Source organism: Falco rusticolus, chromosome 5 (assembly GCF_015220075.1).
Source record: "Falco rusticolus isolate bFalRus1 chromosome 5, bFalRus1.pri, whole genome shotgun sequence".
NCBI classification, from domain to species: Eukaryota; Metazoa; Chordata; class Aves; order Falconiformes; family Falconidae; genus Falco; species Falco rusticolus.
The window spans coordinates 56,048,957-56,061,090 of record NC_051191.1 but is presented as its reverse complement, the minus strand read 5'-3'; positions in this window follow the sequence as shown (position 1 = coordinate 56,061,090).

Below are 12,134 nucleotides of genomic sequence, written 5' to 3'. Positions count from 1 at the left end.
CTTGTATTGACCCAAATATAATGTATATTAGAGGTAACATACTGTGTCAGATGTTTTCATCCTGTCACCTGATGTTTTCGGAACAAGAAATTTCCATTTGAAAGCTTGCTGCAGATTGCATGATGGAAGGTAGGCATGTCGCTGAGGGTAGGTAAAAGGAGGGGTGACCTTTTACAGGGTCCATAACCTGGATTTGCTCTGAAAAAAGTTTGGAGAAGGTCTGGAGGAGACTGACCCAGGCAGCCTGTCCCAACCCCAAGCACTGACCAGGAGGACATCTCCATGAGAGCTTTATTCCATGACTGAAGAAGAAGGGGTGTGAGCCTGTGTACACCCACTGCTGCTTTTCTGCATGCTTCTTTTTCAATTCAAACAGGGGGAAGTAGATACACACCTACATTTCTCTCTTCAGTAATTAAACCAAGAGAAGTGACTACTACCTCATGCAGCAGTTGCAGACTGAGCACATGGCAATACAGACTGCCCATCACTTATGTGGAATTCATTATTTCTTCTATCAAGTCAGTCACAGCATTATTTTCCTCTCAGTGTGCTTCACTCCATTTTGAATTTTGCTTTTCAGGCTCTTCCATTCAGTCTCTCGTAACCTGCTTGTGCACAAATTATTTCATCTGGAGGTGGCTGGACTGATGATAATAATTTGTTTCAGGAAGTTTTTAGAGGTCACCGGTGTCAAGGAACAACAGTTTGCATTATCTCCTTTATTACATGTATTATTTTTTCGAAAGAGCATTATTTGTGTCACATGGCAACTAGAAGCATTCTTGAAATTTGTGCTTGTTGCAGATTTCATATCCTCTTCCCCCAACTTTGAAATTGTTACATAAATTCAAAGATTAAACCCATTATTTTTAGTATCAATATCTGGGCAAGGTGGAAGATGATTCTTTATTTCTAGCTTTTTTATTCAAGAAACACTTATATAAAAATAATAAAATTTTAAGGAGAAGGTAAGCTAATTTAGAAAGATTAATAATATGAATTTTAATTAATTTTGTAACTGTTAAATATTTAGAAGTTTTGAAGTATCCTTTTCACTGCTCCCAGGTGTAAAATCTAAGCAAATAGTTGAAGTTAGACTGGTCTTGAACTGGCATCTTCCAGTCTCTGAGTGGAAGTATGGTTTCTGTACAGTCTGCTATTGCCTATCATACCCTCAGCTGATCTTGATAAAAAGGCCAGCTGAAGTATTGCTGAGCCTGTGGAAACAGGAGCAAGTGCTTCCAGTGTCAATCCCAGCAATGTTTTAGTTGTTAGGACAAGGCTTTTGCTCCTATGAATTCCAGTCTTGATGGAAGTGCCTGATGTTCTCTGTCATACTCTAATGAGCATTTGAAATGTTAAGCATTAACGATGCATTCAAGTGATGGAAAAAATTCCTCCCAACTGATCTGGCCACACCTTTACTCAAAGGACCATTCCCCATGCGACTGCTGCCGTATTAGTCGGACATAGTGAGACTACAAGCGATCGACGAGCTTTTGCATATGGGGCCAGACAGAAACTTCCATTCTCTGGGAAAGTAAGTTCCGTTTTGCATATCTGTATGTATTTGCTAGCACTAAAGGCAGAAGCCACAACTCCCCTTTCAATTGGAATACTCAATGTTATAGTAAAAAGACTTTTTCTTCACTTCTTCTGCAGTTTTAGAGTCAAAATAAATTAGCGCAACGATTTCAGCCCAATGTATGCAGCGTTCACGGAGAAATGCTTCATCCACTTATTATTTGGACAGTTTGTATCTTCCTGGGAAAAAAGACTTGAAAGATTTTACCCTTGACTGCTTTCTAGCAGTTTTCTGTGCGTCACAGCAAATAAATAAAAAATGTTTTGCGTCCTTTTCATGCTCTTTCCCTGACTGTTCAGAGAATGAGATGTCCTCACTCTAAAGGCAAAGCCAGCGCACACATACACATATTGCCTTGTGCACCTTGCACCTAGTCTTTGCCATGTAATTTCAATAAACTATGAATATTCAAAACACTGTTACAAGCATCTGTGCAAAAATAGTATAAATACTGTTGTTCATGGCCAGTCTAAAGGATTCTTCAGATGACCACGAGCAGTCCGCTGCATAGCCATAAGGTTTAGAGGATGGAAAAGCAATTGTACTATTTGTGTTCAGGTTCCCTGAGCTTAAACTCAGAGGCAGCTTATACCAGGTGGGACTGAGGAGGCTCTTTCATCTCAATGAAACATATGCTTGAAAATTATATGTATACTTTGGTGACATATGCTTGTGAATCAGGAACAGAGAACAAATTTTAACGTTGCAAATTTGTATACATCTGTTATTCCTGGCCCTGGAAATAGTTTGTGGCGGGGGGTTTTTTGGGGTTGTTTTTTTTTTTTTAATAAAGTTTTGGATTTGCAGAGAGATGGTTTCTACAGAGTTCCCTGGTGTTAGTTACATTAGCATTTTATAGGCTGCTCATGTAAACTCTTGAGCTTTCATGGCTCTCAGTATTAGCTTTTTAATATAACACAGTTCATATTGGCTTTTATTGCTGTTTAATTTAGGTTGGGTTTTTTATGTGGCTTCTTGGCCACAAGGAACATGGCCTACACTTGTTTGAAACTTTTCTTGTCTGTGTAAACCTGCTATTGATGTCCTTTTTTCTTGCACACCGTAACATTGTCTAAGAGCTAAACTTGCCTGTATCTGCCATGCAGATCAATTACTCTATACAGCAAACCCAGATCTCATATTACAGGTGGGAACCCAGAACTTTTAGATAATAACTGGAAGTCTCTCCTACCTGGTACCATATTTTGGTTGTTCCACAAGTACAGAAATCCATAGCTGACTTGTCTAAATAAATTGTTCCTAGCAAATGGTGTTCCTTACTTGAAGGACACATGCAAATAATTCCCAGCCAAATGTTAGTTATTGGCTTCTAAGTTCATGTGCTTTTTGAAGTGAACCCAATATCACTCTTCTCTTTTGGGCATCTGAAATTATTTACAGCAACATGTGGTTTCTCACCCTTCTATAAGAAAAAGGCAATTTCCAAATAGAAGAAAAATGGAATTTAAATAAAAGTGTATTTTATGATGGATTCAGCTTTCCTTAATAGAGAGAATTTTCTACCTAAAAAGGTCTTTCTTAATAATTACTTTAGATAAATTTATATGGACAATTCAGATGATTTTAAAAAACTCTGTGTAAGATACTGAGAGGAGCAAAGCTTACATTTTCAAAAGTCTTATGAAGAAAGGACGTTCTTTCTCGTGCATTAATGTGTTTCATCAGAATTCCTGGGAAGCTGTCCAGCTATACATAGTAAATATTTCACATACCAATAAAGTGATTCCTCAGCAATTCAACCACTCAGCACAAATTAGACTTAATTTACGGTGAATATCTGCACCTGTTAACAGTGAAATGGGCTCCTGACATAAGTGGTCCTTTCATGCTGTTATTTATCTGAATTTTTAAGAAGGTCCTATCTTTCCAGATTATAATCTTTTAAAGTTCATAATTTCAAAAACATTCCCAGGCTTGAATTTTGAACTTTCATATTGAAGAGGGAACATATATGATTTTGAGCTAATATATCGATACGCAGGACTAAGATCAACACCATCAAGGGAAGGCATAAAATGTGCCTATTACTGGATTAGGCATTTGTTTTGTATATCTAATGATAAAATCAATATGTGGCTCCATCAGAGGAAAGATCCATCAGCCTCTGTCATGCTAACATTCAATCAAGAGATTGAATTTGCAAGCTTCAAGGGGGAGAAATGTTTCTCCATATTTTGACAATCCACATTACACTAATTCAGACAGCTTTTACACAGACTTGCCCCAGTTTACTCAAGTGTTGCTTTCAATATTATTTCATTAAATCAATGCAAAAAGTTGTGTTGACCTTTTAAATATATATTTAAATCTGATCAGTGGAGCTTAAATTGATTAGAAACTGATTTTAAGCCGACTCTTAAGGCAAGTGAGTGTGTCCACATGGGGTTCCTCAGCTGTTCAACAAATTTATGTGAAATCCAATTTAAATTAAGCCGCTGCAAACAAACCACTGTTGCGTTGTACGTGAGTCCCAAATGTGCCCTCCAAGTTCTTCGAGAACTTTTTTTTTTTAACAGAGAACCAGAGGGAGATGCAGTTAATGGAGTGAAATCTGCTCACCCCTGTCAGGAAAGGAGGAGTGACTATAAACCGTGGTAAACAGCTTCCAAACAAACCCCAAGGTTCAGCTTAAAGCTGCATTTGTAAACCTGTGGGCTGGCAAATGATGGGCGTTTTTTATTCTTCTCTCTTGGCAGCTGTAACTGCAGTGAATGAGATGGGTGGCATCAGGAATACCCCGACTCACCAGACTCTGGCAGGAGAAGGCCTCCTCCATATCCCACAGGCTAAAAAAGATCCAGAGTGAGTTTAAAGGAAATCCCTTCCGTTTCGTGTTTGCTCAGGACTGGGTCGCCTAAGGTTCCCAACATGTAGCTTGCCCTCACAGCAGCTCTGGTGCTTTGACAGAGTAGATTATTCCTCTCTCCTGAAACCTCACCAGGGACCTTTGCAGGACTCCAGGGGAGCCCCTTTATCTCCACCACTCGTAACTCTACAGGGGAATCGCAGAGATTTGCTCTCGCAGCAAAGAAATGGGAGATGCAAAATGAGCGGCACTCCATATTGACTTGTAATGCAAATAAGATGTAATGAAATGGGTGTTTGTAGAAGGGAAAGATTACTGGCAATTTCTACATGCCAAGAAACATGCAACCTGGGTTTTAACGATTGAGTTTAAAAATACAGTGAAATACAAACATACATAGAATCATGCAAAAAAATACACTGTGAGAGAAAGCAGGGGTGAAAGGAGTAAATAGAAGGAAATAGTGAGGTAAATTGAGAGGAAACTGGTTTAGCATAAGCAACTACCTTAATTATTAATCAGATAACACGGGAATGCAAGTTGCACTCATGAGCTTCTGGGGGCTATTGATCCCTCAGCATCCCCCAGAAGCTCACTCTTACCTAGATAAATTGCCATCTGCTCCATTTTCCCCTGTCCTAGAACTGAAGAAAGTGAACAATTTCCCTTATACTCTCCAAAATGTTTTAATTAGTTGACAGTTTTGCTGTATGAGAGAAGAGTTTCAAGGGCTGTTCCTCAGCTTCAGGCCCCTTTCTAACCAAAGGCTGCTGTTCGATGGGCATTTGCAGAAGCTGTCTTTGCCAGTCCAATATATCTAAATGCAAAGGTAGGTACTTGGTCACCCCTTGTATGAACGAAGGAAGGTAAGAGAATGGGGCTTTGGTTTTTCTCCTCCAGGGAATGAAAACAGTTTGGTAACTGCTGATGGTTTGGATGTGTGTGATATTGCCAGATGTCTGGCCTCTCTCTTTTTCCAGCTTTCCTGGTTCCTCAAAATAGATTATAATAGTCCCATTCAGACCCGTGCCACTGGTTGTCTTGAATGATTACAGACTTGCAAAAGAAGGTTACAGGATGTGAGTGAACTTGAACATAAGGATCTTCCATGATAGACTCATGAGTATTTCTATAGATTGAGGCAAAGGAATTAACTCCTTGGTATTTGTAGTAAACTTTCAACCAATATAGAACTTTCTATATGTCTTGCTAAAACAGCCTCCCTGAAGCTATTGCATCTTGGGGTTTTTTTTTAAGTCTTGTTGATACTGCAAGAAGGTGGGGGAGTATTCCTAGTGCAGGATATGGCCGTTTCCTCTTTTTCCTAGCACAGATAGGAATCAGTGAATTCTTAAACTGCATTGAGAAATACAATTTATTAATGTGGTGAGCAGAGGGAAAAATAAAAAAAACAACACAGTGACTGGAGGAGGGAGGAGGAACTACATTATTTTGCAGTGGCAAATTACCAAAAGCAAAAATTACCAAAGCACTAGGCCCTGCACCTTACACTTGTTTCTCTGCTCACTTCTATTTTCTGCATTTCTGGAAGCTGTCAGGATTGGGGAGCTCATGGTTTCTGATCAACAAAAGCTTGCTGCTCCAAATGGCCCTTCTTTCCATTTGGGTTCTAGAGATCCACTTGTGCTGAGCTTTGAAATTAAAGGAAAGGAAGATTGACACAGCAAGATGAGTTCAAGTTATATGAACCTGCAAAGAAGTATGACAGTTTAATAATTTATTTTATTGTTCACTGTAGAACTGGCAAGCAGACCATTTCTTGTGTGATCTGCTGACCTAGATGCCATAATGAACTTTTCAATGGAGTCCACAGTAATGCTAAACAATTTTTTGTTCCTGCTTATGTTGGTATGGGAGGCAGGGAACTGCTGGCTCCCTTACTCTTGGCTTCTTTTGTAATATCCATATACTTTTTGCACCAGTAATTGCCCTGTCTGTGGGCCACCTGATTTGTATTTCTCATTGCTTTGTTTCTTTCCAAGAAGTGGTACAAAATTAGTTATTTTTTCCCCTGAGATCACATCTGAACTCCACCTTCCCTCCCACCACCACCAGCGCCACCACCATTCTCCCCACTCCCCTCCCCCCCCCCCCCCAAAAAAAAAAGCACTTGGATTTGGATTTTTACAGTTTTCAGTTGCCAGATGGTGCCTTTGCTATGACTGCCAGGGCCTTCAACAAAATGCTTTTACTGATAGCAGCATCTCTCCTATTGTGATAAAAAAGGACGGCAAAGGCTAATGAATTGTGTCCTGCTGAGCAGGGCATGCAGTTAGGAACTTGATTCAGTTAGAAGAGATCTTTGGAGGAATGTTTTGATACTATTTTTTTTTGCAAAAGGACAAAGAATTATTGGGGAAAGACAAATGCAAAGCTGTAGCTTGATGATTCTCACCTCCTTTCAAACAGCATCAAAACCTTTGACTCAGTGGAGGTAGCTTCCAGACCTCCCTGTGCTGATAATGTTTTTTTCTGATTTTAATTCTTATTCCCTCTCTGTGACTCTCTCATCAGGGAGAAGTTGTAGATAAGAATATCTGTAAACAGTATTTTAGTGTCTCCCACGCAGCAGTCTGGAACTGCCTGTCCTCGTGACTGAAGGTTTCTTCAGTCTGCGAAGGTTCATGGATTTCCCAAATCAGTAGGAGTTCATTGATCTATATGCAGGCAAGCTTGTGTTACTACTTTGGTTACTCCTGTGTTTTTTCCTGGCCACTGTTAATTAGCCTAGCAGATCTTCCAGCGTTGCTTACATGCAGTAGTAGATTGATATAACTACTTGTATTGAGCTATCATAACATTCTGGTTTTTTGCATTTAAGAAAGGATAAAATGCACTTTGAAAACTCTTGTCTAAGCAAGCGAGGAGATCCAGATTGTGACCTGGTACTCAGATGGTGTCTCTCGTGTGGTTAGTGGTGCTGTCTCCTGCACCTGGACTATCCCATAGCCTCTTGTCACCTCATGCAGGGATGTTTGGGTTAAAAATGATCACTCCCCTGCTACCGCTTTCCTGTTATCCTCTGAAAGACTTGCCCTCTGTCTGAATTACAGTCTCAGCCTCTGACATCATTGCAAGATCCCAGCTCAGGTTAAGGCAGGACTCTCTCTCTCAAGCCCTCGCTTTTTCCCGTGTGCCCATGTGTTGCCTCATTTGCTGTAGGCATTCTCAACCTCCCACCTCCTCTTCAGCCTCGTGAATCGAAGAAGCGGCCGGGCTGCAGCTGACCTAAAGGTATGGGGGGACTCTGAGGCTCACGTCTTGTCTCTCCAGGCCACGGGCAGCAAGGAGCGTCCTGGCTCCCCTGGGGACCTCTGGACAGGCTGCGAGCCTGGCTGCGGAACATGTCCTCTCCTCTGAGCAGAAGCTGGGATGCTGGTTTCTCTCGGGAGGTGGCAGCACAGCCAGATGCGATCAGCATCTGCAGCTTGGCGCCCAGAACTGCAAAAGGCTGGCAGGGAGGAGGTGGGGTTGATGGATTCCTTCCTTCTGAGGTGGAGCTCCTTAGTTGGGGGTGAGGATGAGGATGGGGATCATGGGGCTGTTGTTGATGCATAGGAGGGATAGCTTCAAACCCTTTCTTGAAGCAGAGTGGAATCAGACCAACACCCTCACTGTAACACACTGGGGTCTGTCTGTCCTGATCACTTTTCTTGGTATCAGATGCAGCTGACTCTCAGGTGTGGTGTGGGGCCGAGACGCCCGCAGTGAGGACAGTGTCATTTCTTGAGCCTAGAGCCATACCCCCAGCTGCTCTTTTTCATGTGTGGGGAAAGGCTTTCTGCAGGAGATTGGGCACAGTCATTAAGTACCATGGTTTTTTGCAAGCACCTACTTACCTGCAGGCTGCCACTATGGTTGTATGTTATTTTATCTGCAAGTTATCAACCAGCTTTAGGTAAAATGCCATGAGAAAGGAAAAGCAACAATTAGTCACTATCCCACTAAATACTACAACCTGCTCTTCTCTCAGAATCTCTTTTGTTCTTTTTAGCTAGATTATTGGGGGCTTGAGGCTCCATTTCTCTCCTGAGATTTTAATAATGGACTGCAAAGCGAGGGGTACTATATGGGGTATAACACGACCATCATCTGGAAAACATGCACAGAGGCAGGGGGTTTGGGTTTCTGTAGAAACGAAGCACAATCTGGCCAGAAATCTATGGGATATATTGCTTAATCTGTCCCTGTGGCTCTGTTCTTTGAATTCAGCTTTCCTATGCCAAGCATACTGAACCAGCTGGGGATGCTACAGAGCCTTGGTAGGAGGTTGTTTGCTTACGTTGTGAACTTTGAGAAGTTTTGTGGCAACATGGAAAGACAGTAAGTAGATTCAGTTTTGCCCCAACAGTAATTTGTGAACACTGTCTGTGGGTTCGGGTATCCAAAAGCAAAGGGTGCTACAAATCCCAACTTAGTCAATTCAAATGGTTTTAGTAGCATCAGCAACTGGAGGGCAGCCAGCCAGCCAGCCCTACAGTTCTTTAAAAAGTAATAAAACACACTTGATTTTTACTCCTTGGTTTGCAACCATTGAACAGGAACTAGTCTCATATACCAGGTAATTCCTGCTCGATGCTGCTTAGGGCACCACTGGAACCACACCTTAAACAGGCAGCACTGAGAGGGTGAAGCATAGAAAGGCAACAGAAAAACTTGAGGTTTGTAAACACTTAGAAAGGGGCCACCTCCCTTTTTTCCCTGGCAGTCTTGGAAGGCCCATCCCTACTCTCAGTACAGTAAAGTTGTTGCTCTGAAGAGTGTTTGAAGGTATTGCAACTCTCTACTTACTGTCAGACCCGTTTCATTCCTGAGTGACCCAAGTACCCCAGAGAGATCCTGTGTCATGGGTCTGAGTGCTGAGGATGCGTCATGGTAACAGAGGAGGCACCGCTCATCTTCGCTGCAGGGCTGGGAAGTGGAATGCAAAAGGCTGAGGCAGCGAGAAGACTGGAAATCAAAGCAACCTTTCCTGCATGCATTTTCCTTCTGACTGTTAGTTCTGGGGGATCCTACCACTGCTGTGTGGATCCCTCTCTTCTGGTGCCTTGGAGGGACAAGTTTTGTCCGTACCACCACTACCAGGCCCTCTGCCCGGTCCCTGTGTAGGTGCAGTTGTGGATGGGTGAGTGCCATTGGGCAGAGCCAGGGCTGCGAGCAGCTGCCCCTCCACTAGCAGTTCCACAGCAGCGCAATCAGGCCCCCATGTTCAAAGGCTGCACATTTGTGTGTGTGAATCATTTGGGGGATAAATGCCACACAGCAAAATGTTGGTGGCTCCAGAACACACACCCCCTTCCAACAGAATGAATGTAAAGGAGAAGGCCGATGACCAAAATGAAAGACACTGGTTTTGGAAGGCAATTGCACTAGAGTCACCAGGCTGTTGGTACCTTGCCTTTTGGAAGTTTTTGACAACTGGAGGAGGGAGTTTGTCTCATTTTAATTGGGACTAACCATATTCAGAGCAGCTGTCGTGTGTTGCCTAGTCTGTATCCCTGCCTTTTCAGCTTGGCAGTCTCCTCTTTTTGCCCTGCTTGTCCCGGTGATTTGAAAAATGATCCACCCTTGAAAGCATCCCTGGTAACTTGGATCACAGCGTTGTGTTTCTTTTGAGGCTGCTGCTTTCCAAATCTGCAGCCGCTACTATAGACACCTGTCTATAACATATAGCCTTAAGAGGGGGAAAACTGGTCTGAGGGGCTGCACTTTTCCTAGGAGGAAAGAAATTAGGGATGGCACTAAAACAAGCAGAAAACAGATTATTTATGTACAGTAAAGAGGGTAGCTCAGACCTTCTTATGAAGTGCAGGACCATTAGAGAATATCATCAGTAATTTTACTTTGTAAAGCACACCAGAGTTCTCTTAATGCACGTCCCATTGTTAGTATTATGTGTCTGCATACACAAATCAGTAAACATTAATTAAATAAGCACGCAGATATATGTTCTATTCTGCACTGTTTGTTATCTTTTTTTCTGAAACCACCACCCCTTTAAATGCACCTTAACTCAAGATCTGCATTGCTATATTCTTTTTCCTGCCAGATACAGAAAGATAAATCTAGACCATACGATTGCTGGCTGTATGGCGTTTACCCGTTGGCAACCATCTCCCTGTGGTGACATCAGCTGAGGTGGGAAGACTATAATTTTACATTGCAGTAATCATTTAAAGTGAAAATGAATGTTAACATTTCTCTGGTATGCATATACCCTAGTCTACATGTTTGTTCAATATCCTGGATTCCTACTGAGTGACGACCTACTGGGGTCATTACCATACAGATTTAGGGTTAAAATGAATGTTTCTATTAAAAAGAAAATCTTGCAAATTCTGCTTTGAGAAGAGCTACTTTCTTGAACATGAAAAAAGTTTTCTCAGGCACCCACCTCCCATTTTCAAAATACTCTTTACAATGACCCTCACACTACAGTCCTGAATAAGGAGCAACAGGACAAAAACCTGAATCTGTTCAGCTTCATTTTATTGTTGGCAATAAGAGACACACCATAACTGAGCAGCATCTGGGGAAAGGGGCAGTTAAGTAATATGGAAGCTTTCCATGTAGATAACTAGGTGTTAAAAGGTGTCTGAATGAGGGCATTTTTCTTCTTCAAACCTGCCTTTGCTCTTGTGTGTGTAACTTTCAGGCTCAGCATGACCCCGCAAACATTTAGGTATGTGCCTAACTCGAGGCACAAGTGTTGCGTGTCTTTCAAATATGAATCCCATTGAAAATTATTCCAACACATCCAATGGCAGCAGCATCTTGTTCTTACTGCAGTCCCCTGCTGTAAGTAAGTTTATTCGGAGACTGACAGACATTCCATCCCAGCAAGCACTGGATCTCAGGTAAAAGCTGTACACATACAGCAAGACGGCTATGATGGAGCCAGACCAGAAAAGTGCTGTTTGGCCCAAATGGTTATAATGGGTACAGTACAGATATTGCTTGCCTGTATATATGCAAGAGAATGCCCTTTCTATGCCTCTACTACCTCCTCCTTTCCACATCTGTGCAGCAAACATAGTGTGCAAACCAATTTTAAAGGGTTGACTGTGCAGAGTCAGCATGTCTACAAGGACCTGCAAACCCGGGTGCCATTTCAAGACCTGCTGGGGAGTATCTTCCCTTCAGTTTCCGTTATCTTGGGGAACACAACTACTGACCTCAGGAAAGTACTTTGAGCTTTACTGACAGAGAGGAAGTTCTGAGTACGAGGTTCCATGCCTGCTCTCTTCACCTGTGCAACAGAACAGGCAGGGCTTGGGCAGCTCTAGCAGCACAAATAAATCCTATGTTAATTGTAACTATTGTTAAGCCTAATTTGTGTGCTAAAAGAGTAGTCTGGACAACGCAAATTCTGCCTCTAGCAATTCGATGTTCCGTTTAAAAACAAAACAAATCTGGGCTGTTAGTGAACGTAAGGCTACGATAGTAACAGCGAACAGGCCTATCTCATCTGCACTGGCTGGAGACCAATTACGGTGGACGAAAAGAAGCTAAAAGTTTATTAAGGGCTGCAGCCCTTCGTATGGGAACAGAAACAGATCTCAAGCGGTTTCAGTTGAGCGTTACAGGAGAATCGGCGAAGCAGCTGGCCCGGTCGGGCTGCACCGCACAGCGCTCCCCGCCCGGCCGCCGCCCCAGCCCGCCGGAGGCAGCCGCGCCCGCCCTGCGGCGGAGCCCCAC